This window comes from Sycon ciliatum, chromosome 4 (genome assembly GCF_964019385.1).
Source record: "Sycon ciliatum chromosome 4, ocSycCili1.1, whole genome shotgun sequence".
Taxonomy (NCBI): domain Eukaryota; kingdom Metazoa; phylum Porifera; class Calcarea; order Leucosolenida; family Sycettidae; genus Sycon; species Sycon ciliatum.
The window spans coordinates 10,321,080-10,334,523 of NC_088646.1; the positions used below are offsets into that span (position 1 = coordinate 10,321,080).

Genomic DNA, 13,444 nt, shown 5'->3' on the forward strand with positions numbered 1-13,444 from the left:
GACACTGAAAGTGCAGACTTCAGAAGCTCGTGATGACACCCTACTGCATGCAAACAACACGTCGCAAAAAGACGACAACGGCGGCAGCAGCGTTTGCACGTTCAACTCACTGATCCGTGACCAACTCTTATTAAAGTTATCCTTTCCGCCCCGTCAGAAATCAACTGCAAGAAAAAGTCTTGATTTCCCACAAAGCCATCCTCCTTCCGCCAACGGTAAAGCCAAAGCCGCAAAGGCAAATGACACGGTCGTGTGAAAAGACAAAGTCAACAACAACAACAAAAAAAGGAGTTTCAGGCATGGCGATCGTCATGATAACATTCAGGCGTGGCGATAGCCGCTACTACCGACTACCGCGTATACCAGGTATATGTATACCGCCCACCTAGCGCCGCACACAGGCTGAGGATTACAAAAAAGTGAGCATTTTCCGAGCATTTTGGGCAAGGTTTGGGAGCATTTTCGGCAAGGTTTACGAGAATTTCCCAAGAGCATTTTCGGCAAAGTTTCGGGCATATTACACCGGGGCCCTACTCGAGCCATGTCCACCCGCTAGCTAGCTGTACCGGCCTTGCGCCGGGCCGGGGTGCATTCATCATGCATATGCGCATGCTCACCGGTGGTGGAAGAAATAATACCGGTAGTTACACTGAGTCTTGTTAGTTGTAGTTGTGCACCACAAGGTTCCTTTCAGCTTTTTCACGTCGTTGTGTGTCGACATGTCTTTCACAACCGTTTCAGGAGAAAAATGCTGGAAACGTGGCATTTATACGACTCTTACAGCACAATCATGCACAATCTTGTCCAGATGCAAAGGTTAGCCTAAGTTCCCCCACCAGTGCACCCCAGTTCTGCTTCGAAATATCCGGAACTCTGAACTACATACAGTGCGTATCGGTTATAGCGTGGTCGTGTAACAGAATATACTACCAACAAGAATGAACTCTCATGTTTTCATAATCACACCATGGATTTCAAGTGCACCTTTATTCTTACAAGCAATTTTATCGTACAGCAGAATATATCGGTCCTAAGAATGGACTGTCACTTTGTGTAGCAAAACATACCAGATTAGTACAAAGTATATCGCCTATAGTAATAACATCCGTCCAATGCAGTTCCGACCTGACTCGCGTTGGGTCCGCGCTGCAGGTTCAACTGTTATGGTCATGTAACTCATATTGCATAGCCACATGGTAAGCCTATGTGACTATAACCAGCCGCATGCACAGTAACACTACATTGCATGTACGATGATCTTCCTGCCTCTGCGTACATGCACGTGATACCGTAAAATTCCGTTAATAAGCCCCGGGCGTATACTTTGCAGAGCGTCAAAAACCGGGCGTATATTTGGGCATGGGCTTATTTTAGGGCATGGGCGTTATTTCGGACGCAGTCTATTGGCAGTGCTGCTGCGCTGCAACTGATCTCCTTCAGAGTTCCGAGCTCAGTGTCAAGTGGTTGTTAGGCACCGGCGGATTATGCAGGCAGAAAATTTGGCAGAATTCGGTACTTTTTCTGGTAAGTTTCATGCATGTTTGGTATGTGGATAAAGAAATGGAGCAGAATTCGAGGAATTGCCCACCATAAGGTTTGTATGGTTCTGCCAATTTCACTGCTTTTCGAGCAGAATCTGCCACCTTTTCGAGCAGAATCCGCCGGTGCCTAGTGGTTGTACTGGTAATTTCTAACCTCATAATACTGATTAGTCTGGTGGATATATCTAATTTTGCAAAAAAGATGTTGAAGAAACACCTTACTTGAGAAAATGTATAGCCCGGGCCCCCTGATTACGCCTTGTGGGCTTATTTCGGGCATGGGTGCTAAAACGGACTTGAAGTGTACACCTCCTAAAACTGGGCTTATTATCGGACATGGGGCGTTATTTAGGGTGGGCTTATTTACGGAATTTTACGGTATGTCACACTCGATTTATCGTGTGTAAGAAATATCGGAAATAAGTATAGAAAGTCGTTTTTCAAACACCCACGCTATAGCCGATACCAAGAGTAAATAAACCGGTTTATGTACTCTTGCCGTTACCTACTGTACATAAGTAACTCGTTTCAATGGGCCAGAGATCTGGGAAATGACGTCACTATTTAGACAAAAATAATTACTTCAGTAATTGGCAAGCCAATATCACCTCCTCATTTCTTTTGTTCATTTGGCTTACTGTAAAGCCGGAAAGTTTAACGATCAAAACGTTTAACGTTTTCGTAATTTTGGCATGATTACGTGCAGAAAGTTTAACGATGGCTACCTGGCCACCCATCTGTTACTGTATGCGCATCTTTACACAGACATCTAGCGATAACGGGGTTTTTTCAAAGAACAAAAATATAATTGGTCGTTAAAACGTTAGACTTTGTGACGCGTTAGACTTTCCGGTTTTACAGTATGCGAAGACTTGCCAAGCTTGCTTGGTGATATCAACACGAACAAGTGTATACTAATAATAAACCACTGTATTACTATTCCACTAAAACTCACCAGCATGATGCCCGATAGACCGGGGTACCCATAACTAATATTTCGAGGTCCAGATATCTAGATAAGTGGAGATTATTATTATTATGAGGGTGTATTGTCATAACATGTTTTTTTTAAGAACTCCCAAGCTCCACTAGCACTGCATGCAGTACATTCTTTGCACTCGAGCGTGATGGAGATCAGTGTTTATAATATAAAAAATAAAAATTGTAGTCAAAGGTGTTGCCTCTCTTCTTGACTGTCTTGCATGTTGTGTGCGGGATTGGGTGTTTTTTAAAGAGAGGTGGAGCCTCCTACGCAACAGACAAGGCTCTATTCTCCTATCTGACTGACCGGTTTCACCTTGTTTTCAAATAATCATCAGGGTGAACAATAGGGTTTTTAAAAAGAACACAATTTGGTCGAATGTAAAGGCAACTCAACACTCAACAGAATTAGAAACGGGACCTGCAAAAGCCGCTCGGGCCCAAAGAGGCGTAGGGATAGGGGTAGGGGTAATTGAACTAGGCTACTGCGCCCATGGCCCAAGGACGTGTGGAGCTCAGAATGGAACCGTGATTCAAGTCTTTAGTGATCCGCGTTTGGACATATCCATATAAAGATCCATTGTACAGCAAGTTTGGGAGTTTCCATTTACGGATGTTTCAGTTTTGAGCGGTAGATCTATGGAAGTTTCAGTTGCTGATTGAGTTCACAAAGGACAAAGCAGTTCTGTCCGCAGATTGAGAGGTTTTAGTCGGTTATGGGGGTAGATCTACTGACACTGTGACAGCACTGCTTGTTTGCTGAAGGCATCGTATTTTCCGGAGTATATGCTGCACTTTGTAAACACCAGCAATTCACCAAAAAAGTTGCTACGGCTTTACTACGATGATCAAATTAACGGTGAGTCAGGGTTCTCAAGAGCTCTACATCACAGCAGTTAGAGTGGTTTAGCATCTTTGTTCCGTGACTAACTTTGGGTGGAAAGTGATCTTGGCATAGGAACAGTGGGACCAACATGGTAGTCATAGCCCAAATTTGCTAGCAATTCTTTGAGCAAAATATCGGATGCGCAAGTTTCCGGCAAGTTTTGAGCAAAATGTTGAGTTTTGGTGGACTTTTCGAAAAATCCAAGGCTTCTTAGGGACTTCCTCAACACAATCAGTCACCAAGGTTGAAAACAAGCACAAAAGTTGTAGAAAACAGACTCATGGCTACATTTCAGTGGAAAGTTGAGCAGCAGCAGGAGCTCAATCAAAAGTATCGTCGTCATCAGCGACAATTATCGTTGAGTTTTCCCTAAAACTCATTTCATCTCGAGCAAAACCAAAGAAAAATACCGACGGAGAAAGGAAATGCCAAGCAGAATATCGAAAATTTTGAGGCAATATTGTGCGGCAAAATATCGATGTAGGCCGAGCAAATTTGGGCCATGACTACAACATGGCCAACATCATGTGACCCATACTAGTACTCTCGGGGGTTGACTGGAGTTGGTACCAACATGGCTGTACCGTATATAGCCCTTTCCCAAAGATGCCATTATTTTTCGCAACTTAAGGCCGATTCACAATACAACTTTCTGCGACGCGACAAGCGACTTGCGACACATGCGACGAGCTGCGACAGCGACACACGGTTCACAATATTCTTCATGTTTGCGACATCATCATGCACAAGTAGTACTATGCACGTGCACTGCACGTGCACCCAGGGTCGAAACTGTACTCCATTTGTGTATGTCGCGTGTCGCATGTCGCAAAAGTTGAACTTTCTTCAACTTCTGCGACAGGTGCATTGCGACAGCTTGCGACAGCTTGCGACAGCTCGCGACAGGCAGTTTCTTGTCGCAACTGTCGCAAATCGGGTGTCGCGTCGCAGAAAGTTGTATTGTGAATCGGCCTTTATGCTTTTCGCAACCGTGCCAAAACAAGTGCAAGTTGCTGAAATCGCATCCATATTTTCAGAAAAAGCTCAAAAGTTAGTTGCTAATATCGCAACTTAAAATTGGAGAGTTCTTGTGCAAAAAAACACCAAAAAAGGAGATGAAATACTAGTAGCAGAAGTGCAGCCACAGCAAACTCGTACACCCTTTCCTGCTATGAACCACCACTTTACACAATGCCAGTGGCCTGTTGCATGTATCCTACATCATTCCAGTGCACGGAAAAGGGAATGCACATTGCAGCATGGCAAACGACAGTATCATGGCCTTTTCAGATTTTCATTGTACAGTACCTATTTGTAGTACCTCCTGGGATCAGTATTTCCACTTGAAATAATATTCACCAAAATGCCTCATTCTTAGCATTCTTTTATTCGCTTCCATGTAATTGGGCTTACTGCCTGTTTGGTTTTGCGAATTCAAATAAAAAACAACAACAACAGCACATTGTCGTAACTGCCGTTGATCTACTGTTCCTCTGAAATGAGTCTGAAGGCAGGCGATAAATGAGCGAATATGCAATTTGTCCGACATGTAGTCTGACTTGACCTTTCGGCCCCATGCCATGGGGCCAAGGTTGCGGAAAAGTTGCGAAATAGTTCGCGAAAATGAAGAAAGTTGTGAAAGTTGCGATTTCTTCCTAAGCAACGAAAAGTTGCGAAAAAAGTGGCGAGCATCTTTGGGAAAGGGCTACCCGTATGTCTATGTGATAGATGTGAAACTATGTGAAACCACCCACTATAAGGCCACACGTTTTTATTTCTATGTTTCTCGTCACCTGAAAATCTAAAAATGTATGCGAGAGGTGGAAAAAATAAAAAATGACCGAAAAATAAAAATAAAAAAGACCTTTGTTCACACTAAAATCCTCCAATACACCATGTAAAATAGGATCCATAGTTAGCAACTAGTATGTGGTAGGAGCTTCTGTCACAATCTGTGCATGTGCAGCTAGATTGCTCACAAAAAATGCCGACCTCGCATCATGTGTTGCGCAGGCCAGGCCACATTATGTACATGTAAATGAGTGTGCTGGTCCCCACATGCACAGTCAGTGCAGCACAGTTTTTTTTCTTCAGTTTTTTCTTCCAGACTCCTGAATCGTATGCGAGCGGGTGACGAGAAACATAGAAATAAAAACGTGTGGCCTAAACCTGCTTGCACTGCCGACGCACATCATATGTCCGGTGACGGATGGACAACGCCGGTATCCATATTTGTAATGTGACCTGTGCCACACTACACACCGTGCAGAGATTTTCTTTCACATCAAGGCCACACGTTTTTATTTCTATGTTTCTCGTCACCCGCGCGCTAGTCATTGCCCAAATTTGCTAGCAATTCTTTGAGCAAAATATCGGATGCGCAAGTTTCCGGCAAGTTTTGAGCAAAATATCGAGTTTTGGTGGGCTTTTCGAAAAATCCAAGGCTTCTTAGGGACTTCCTCAACACAATCAGTCACCAAGGTTGAAAACAAGCGCAAAAGTTGTAGAAAACAGACTCGTGGCTACATTTCAGTGGAAAGTTGAGCAGCAGCAGGAGCTCAATCAAATATATCGTCGTCATCAGCGACAATTATCGTTGAGTTTTCCCTAAAACTCATTTCATCTCGAGCAAAACCAAAGCAAAATATCGACGGAGAAAGGAAATGCCAAGCAGAATATCGAAATATTTGTGGCAAAATTGTGCGGCAAAATATCGATGTTGGCCGAGCAAATTTGGGCCATGACTACCGCGCGCATACGATTCAGGAGTCTGGAAGAAAAAAAGAAAAAAAAACTGTGCTGCACTGACTGTGCATGTGGGGACCAGCACACTCATGCACATGTACATAATGTGGCCTGGCCTGCGCAACACATGATGCGAGGTCGGCGTTTTTTGTGCGCAATATAGCTGCACATGCACAGATTGTGATAGAAGCTCCTACCACATACTAGTTGCTAACTATGGATGCTATTTTGCATGGTGTATTGGTGGATTTAGTGTGAACAAAGGTCTAGTAAACTTTTTTCATTTTTTGGTCATTTTTTATTTTTTTCCACCTCTCGCATACGTTTTTAGATTTTCAGGTGACGAGAAACATAGAAATAAAAGCGTGTGGCCTAATATGTGAATGGTCAATGGTGGCCAACAAAATAAAGGCCGATGTGTAAACGCTCTCTCGTTTCATAGCTCGTGGTGTATTTAACTCGAGCAAAATCACTGGACATTGAGTGTGTGTTGGAATATTGGCAATACAGATTCTGCAATGCATTTAGCTCAAGACTCGTGTTCCCACGCAAACCATAGCTGACCAGTGCACTATCATAGGATATTCAATAACTCTATTATGATATTGGCCATAGATGCATAAGCATGGGTGGGCACTTGGAATGCCTGAGGTCCCGTACACGTGCACAGTCACATAACTTACCAACCGTAGTAGCGACCTTGTCACACAAGAGACTATGCCTTCAGAGCCGTTCCGTCCCCGGTAGGTGGAATCTGGAACGTGCTCGTGAATCTCAGTAGACGTGGGCCTTTAGAAGTGCTATGCTGTGCGAACCTCCTTCAGTTCCTGCCAAGTGAAACGAAACTGTCACTGAGTATCCGATGCGGTGAACGGCACAAAGACCACTCCAGCAAACCCTGAATTGTGTACTGCGTTGCCTTCTGACTGGCGCTGTCTCTACCCGACTCCAACCCCCAACTTTTCTATGAAAAGAACGGGAAGAAGAAGCTATGACTCAGTGCGGATGACCACATGCGCTCAGCAATCACACATTACACGTAGTAATCGACAAGGCCCTGCGGCACTGAGGATCAAGGCCGTGGTGGTGCATATGAGAAACACGAGTAAAACTTACTTGCACAAGCTACAAGTGCAAGGTTCCATATTGGACACCCAGCACCATAGAATCAAGCCATTCAAGGATATCTTCTATCGTCGATGCATCCAGATCGCGATCCCACGGGACTGAGGTCACAAGGTCACCTAGATCAACGCCACAAATGGTGCTCTTAAATGATGCCCTAATTAGGGGCCGTCCAAGGTTACCAATACTGGCACTAGCATTTTCAAAACGAAATGTCTTCGTTTGGGGGTGGGTGGGTACAGTTTAGGAGTTTCGTTTGCTACCAGGTTCGGCCTCATTTTCTCCGTGCTGCACTGATGAGTCCACAAAGGCCGAAACAGTTCTGTCCGCAGATTGAGTATTTCGCTTCCTGCTCTTGTAGTAGTTATTATAAATACAGTAATTGACTTATGGTTTTCTTCTGCGTCTCACGGCCGTGCCAAAACAAGCCAAGTAAAAATGATACCGGCATTGCCTTCAAAAATTGAATCATCCGTGGCAAACCTCGTCTCCGCCTTCTCAGTAAAAAGAAAATAGCTGCATCGGTAGAGATACGATGGCATCTGATGGAGCCGTCTGCTTTTGCCGCATGCTGTGCCATTCTCCCTGGAACCTGTGTCAATCCTTAAATAAAAATCAATCAATCAATCAAACCTGTGCATTTGGTTGGGACCTATCCAGCCTAGGCTTTTCCCCAAATCGGCCGGTGGAAAAATTCGCCGAAAACGAGACTTCTCGAAAAATCGCTAAGCCTTTCGCCGATTTTGGAGGGTTCCTTTGAGAATAGCCGAAAATCTACCAAATATTATTGCAAAGTGAGTTTATTATTTTTACATTATTAAATTTTGAATAGGGCAGTCCCACAGGCTTAGGGCCTTTTTACAGGGTGCCCTATGTTGAATAGATGAACGGAAGTTTACGAACGAATGATGTTTCTGCAAGACGCAACGTGCTCGAGGAAGGCTGAGGCTGCCTTTCCTTGACTAACGGAGGCACAAAACACGAGGAGGGGGGGGGGGGGGGCGATGCTTTTTCCATTTCTCAAATGTCCTCTTCGTGGTGTCGTCGTTTCTCCTTCTCGCGCTTTGTAAACGTACTGCTGAGTGAGGGAGCGGTGTTCGAGCAGACTCATTCAGTCTTCCACGCGCTGCCTCCACCCTATTCACTAGATCCCCGATCCTTGCTGGCTACGTGTTTTGATTGATTGATTGATTTTATTTTACTTCGCAAGTTCAAACGGGTTCCTGGCCCAGTTATATGAAAGCGAAGGATAGAATTTGCCAAAATCCTAATGAGCAACAGCATAGGCAATAATGAGTGGAGTACTATGCGAGCGAGAATACTGAGAAGAAAGGAACATGTCAAAACCTGACGAAACACAACCTATTTCAGGCATACATAAGGAAGGCAGGCTAGCTTAAAATCTTGCAATCTGGATACGGTGCGCACCTCTCTAGGCAAACTGTTCCACAGCAATGCTCCTGCGGTGGCGAATCTCGTTTGGCCACACCGACTGCGAGCTGGCTGGCTGAGCAGACCATTGGCATGCTGATGGCGCGTACTTCTGCCGCTGCATGCTGCTGGTTTGAGAAGCTGGGCTAGAGCAAGGCTAGTGGAGTCATTTAGACAACGCCAGATGAAAATCAGGAGCTTTTGTTTAAAAAGTTCAGTGACGCGGTAAATCGAGTTGGCAGCCAGGAGGGGCTGCATCGCGGAACATGGTGGGCTGCCATCAATGCATCGGATCGCCCGGTTTTGCATGGCTTGCAGACGCTGAAGTTGGGTCACGCGGAGGGCTGCAGAGAAGCAGCAGGCACCATATATCATATCCGGCATGACAATAGCCTTTACATATATCTTGCGCGAGCTGCGGGAGAGGCATCGACGGGCTCGCCACAAGGCGCCTATCTTCCTCACAACTTTGGTCACTATGGCGCTGACGTGTACATCCCAACTCAGGCGGTTGTCAAGAAAGACACCAAGATACCGCGCAGACTTCACTATCGGTAGAGAGGTATCGCAGCACACAATAGAGACCTCAGGCCCGGCATGTTGCGGTGAGATAGTCATTACCTGGCTTTTGGATGCATTTAAAGTTAGGCCGCGTGACTTGAGCCATATAGCGAGATCAGTGACAGCTGAAGAGACGGATTTGGAGACTTCCCCAGCAGAAGCTTTTGAATCATACAGGGCAATGTCGTCTGCGAATTGCACGCTGGGTATTGGCGATGAGACCGATTTCACATCATGGGTGTGACTTGTGGCCGAAGCGACTGTAACTTGCTGCCTGCGATCTGTCAGGTAATTCGCGAACCACTTCAGGGCGACACCAGAGATACCAACGTCAAAAAGGTCTTGGATGAGGATACCATGCCGGACTTTGTCAAAAGCCTTGGACATGTCGAGGAGGCACAGCCCTGTTACCAGACCACTGTCCTTCGCCTTCTGCAAGCTGTCCGTGAGAACACAGAGGGCATACTCAGTGGAGCACTTCTTCCTGAAAGCAAACTGAGAATCAGGCAGGGCATTACTCAAGTCTAGATGGCGAACTTCCTTCAGTTCTGTGCCCTGCTAAAAGCGCATCATGGCTCCGTTTAAATGCTTTTCGGCTAGTGTGTTTCTGTGGTATAGCGGACTGAAGAATAGTAAACGTGTTTTGCAATAATATGTATGAAGGTATTTTGTATATAGTATGTTCCCATTCCGTTTTTGCTTTGGTGTAGCCCTGAGGTTGATTGCTTATTTATTTCTACCCTTCCTCTCTCCGTACTTCTGTCCCCTCCCCCCTCTCTCTCATTCCTTCTGTCGTCCACATGTATCAAAGGAGGCGAAATCGCCTGTTTGTGGTGCGACGTTAAATAACAACAACAACAACAACAACAACAACAACAACAACAACAACAACAACTAGCTGACGCTGCACCACTCTCTTCAACAGCTTTGAGACAACTGGAAGAAGGGAAACAGGGCGATAATTGTTGGGGACTGATGGGTCCCCGGTCTTGTAAAGCGGTACAACGGTCGCCAGCTTGAACGCCAAAGGAACCGTGCCAGTGCGGAGGGAAGTGCAAAACAGTACTGCTAAAGAGTATGCCAATAAATCGGAACACTGCCGCAATAGCGAACCCGGTATGCCGTCACTTCCCGTAGCTTTGCGAGCATCTACCTGCTGAAGGAGACGTTGAACGTCCGATGGAGTTACAGGGGAGAACTCGGTTAGGGAGACAGGCCCGTTGGGGCCACACGGAACGCCGAGATGGTCGGGTCGGTTTGTGTCTGTAACAATAGTAGAGTGGAACGTGTTGCTGATCTCATGGACGTCGCAGCACGGATCTTGACGGCACCGTGAGCGCCCTGTCACGGCTAGGGTCCAGCGGATAATGCCGGCATTATATTCGGCATTATACGACTATCCGAGCATCAGAGCATTATGGAGCATTAGAAAGGAACAAAACGAGCATTATGTGAGGTTTGAGCGGCATGACGAGTTTCATTGTGGATAATATCGGGAAATCCCAGGTTTTTGGCAACAATCGGCTACAATCATGATCATGAGATGTTGTCTGATGATTGGTTTTTGCCATGAAACTCTGAATAACAACGAAACAGCCCTATTTTACTCCTTTTGTGTACCTCTTCCGTACTACACTCCTCCCATTCCGGGCATTTGACCACTATGCATTGTACCGGCGCATGACTTTGTGATTGTGTAGACACGTAACACCTTTAGCACTATTGCTACATAAAAACGCTATGATTGTAACGATGAGGTCAGGTAAATGTACGAGCCGAGCCATTTGTGAAGCATGCCCAACCGAGGCCGCGACGAGGCAGTTCAAGTGGCACAAATCCGGAGAAATTATTTACGAGGTTTCTTTTACTTTTAGAATAATGGAGAGCTATGAAGGAGACATACCCGAAGTGCATATCAAACAGACGAAGAAGAGTTTTCTAGTTGTGCCAGAGGCTCTGGGGATAGCATCTCTAGCGATACTGAAGTAGACACTGATGCATTGCTAAATTTGGACCAGGATGAAGGAGCGGCTATAAACAGAAAGAGCTCGTTCCAAAAGAACTGCCTTTGCTGAGTCCAGCTCAGGAGGCTCGAAAAGAACTAGAATTTCTCATGGACTCAGTACCAAGTCGATTGCTCAGCAGCGCCTGTCTTACTTTCCTGATGAAGCACGTACAGTTAGTTGTGGACGGTTGTAATGCCAGGCCTACAGTCAAATGCTATCAGAAAGGAAGAGTATTGTGGCAAGCCATACGTCTACACACCATCTCAAGGAGAAGATGAGAGGACAAGCAAAGGATGTAGAGTGGCAAAATAACTTCTGACCACGTGTTTCAGGATTTCCGCAAATGGGAGGGCTCTCCATCTGAGATCGGATCTCAGGAGCTGGCCTCACGTCTGGTGTTTCAGATGAAGGCATTATTCACAGAGTGGTTGCAGTGACAGCTTGTCTGCAGGCAGGAATACTATTTGCCAAGATAAACTTCATCGCAACAATGAATGACTACCTGCAATAATGGTTTCATCTCTCACTACATGGATATTAGGGGAAAGATTTGATACACCGATTATTCTGCCACAACCCTGCATCAAAGTTGGAATGGAGAGCAATCAATGGAGAAGCGATCATGTCTTATAGTGCTAAGAAGTGGTGGAGCTCGTGAGAGATAAGGTGGCAACTTCAGATGCAGATCGACGATATGCATAATTTCTTGGAAGTTTGACAATGTGCAGACTTTCTTCCATTTTTGTCCCCAACCAAGAGCATTATATCCCTTGCTGAAGCATTATAATCAGCATTATAAGGCAGTTTTTGGAGCATTATGGTTAGCATTATACGAACATTTTCGGAGCATTATCCGCTGGACCCTGGTCACGGCATTGAGAGGGCAACATTACCAACGCAGGCCAAGACCAGCACGTCGATGGATAATTTTGTTGCTAAAATCTCTGCTCAATAATTATAGGTTTCATGTATTTGCATGACATCCTGCTGGTTTGTCTACTCCTTTGCCTTTTATTTGCATTCTTTTATCTGTTTTACTGCTGTGGTTGGCTTTCACCCTTGTCTCAGTTTTACTGGCCGTCATTATGATGTGCCATGATGTCATCATGATGTGCCATGATGTCATCATGATGTGCCATGAGATAATGATATAGAATTGAAATACAAATACAGACAAACGGGTTAATTAAACACCCGGACGACGCCAAAGAATGTTCCCTCGAAACGGCCGCAGGCCCCACACCCCACTGGCAGCAACATCCAGACGCGACGGGCTCCATCCTCAGTGATCATAGCGCCGGGCGATGCCTCAACCGTTCGCCGGAAAGCGGCTGGAAAGACGGCTCTACACTCAGTAGTAGAACAAACAATGCTTCCGTTCGCCTGCGTCTGAGGTAAGACATTCAACACTGCGCATGCCTTTTTCTTTCCCGGAGGGTATCCGTCACTCCGGCACAAGTAGCTACGGGAATCCACAGCCTACTGTAAAAGCAGAAATTTTCGGTGGTGCAATATTTTCGGTATTCTCCAAAATCGGCGGTTCGGTAGAGGGAAATTTTCGGTAAAACCCGTTTTCCAGGTAAGTGTACTAGTACTAAATGTATACAGTACCGGTAGTACCGAAATTTTCGGTGCGTTTTATTTTCGGTAAAAATTGTCGGCACCGAAGTTACCGAAAATAAAACACCACCGAAAATTTCTGCTTTTACAGTACATGTACTTAACTTCAGTACTAGCTACTTGTGCCGGAGTGCCGGATACCCTCCGGGAAAGAAAAGGCATGCGCAGTGTTGAATGCCTGACCTCAGAAGCAGGCGGACGGAAGCATTGTTTGTTTGTTTGTTTGTACATTGATGGCAGTGGGAAGAGTACAAATTTACAACAGTGGAAAATAACACTGAGCCAGAAATGCGTTGACTCCTTGTTTCGATGTCTCCTGCGGGCTTCTGACTTCCTGTGCGATGTAAGCTGCGTATCCGCTGATATCAGGCATGTAGGATATGCCAGAGAGGATTCTCTCAACCAGCGACTCAGTGATGTGGCAGATAATAATTTCTTATGTTGCCAGATAAGAAGAATCATTTTTGTATGTCTGAAGCACGGGGTCGTCAAATACAGGTATTTGGACTCCCTGGTGTGAAGTAATATCTGTACCGGTATTAGATCTT

At 45.5% G+C, this 13,444-nt stretch overlaps 1 protein-coding gene across 5 annotated transcripts in view; it reads right to left on the reverse strand.

Moving 5' to 3' along the window:
* The window catches only part of LOC135814405 (macrophage mannose receptor 1-like), a 29,701-nt gene extending 22,469 nt beyond the window's left edge, over window positions 1-7,232 (reverse strand). For 3 of the 5 annotated variants that reach the window (XM_065327523.1, XM_065327524.1, XM_065327520.1), the window contains exons 1-2: window positions 6,837-7,232; window positions 1-43 (exon numbers count right to left, since the gene is read on the reverse strand). The exon at window positions 1-43 is cut by the window's left edge and continues 123 nt beyond it. The gene's annotated coding sequence lies outside the window, so the exon portion shown is untranslated. Of the gene's footprint in view, window positions 243-6,836 lie in introns of those variants that run through there. The other 2 variants (XM_065327522.1, XM_065327521.1) reach the window with 2 other exon arrangements.
* Between the last annotated feature and the right edge of the window lie 6,212 nt (window positions 7,233-13,444).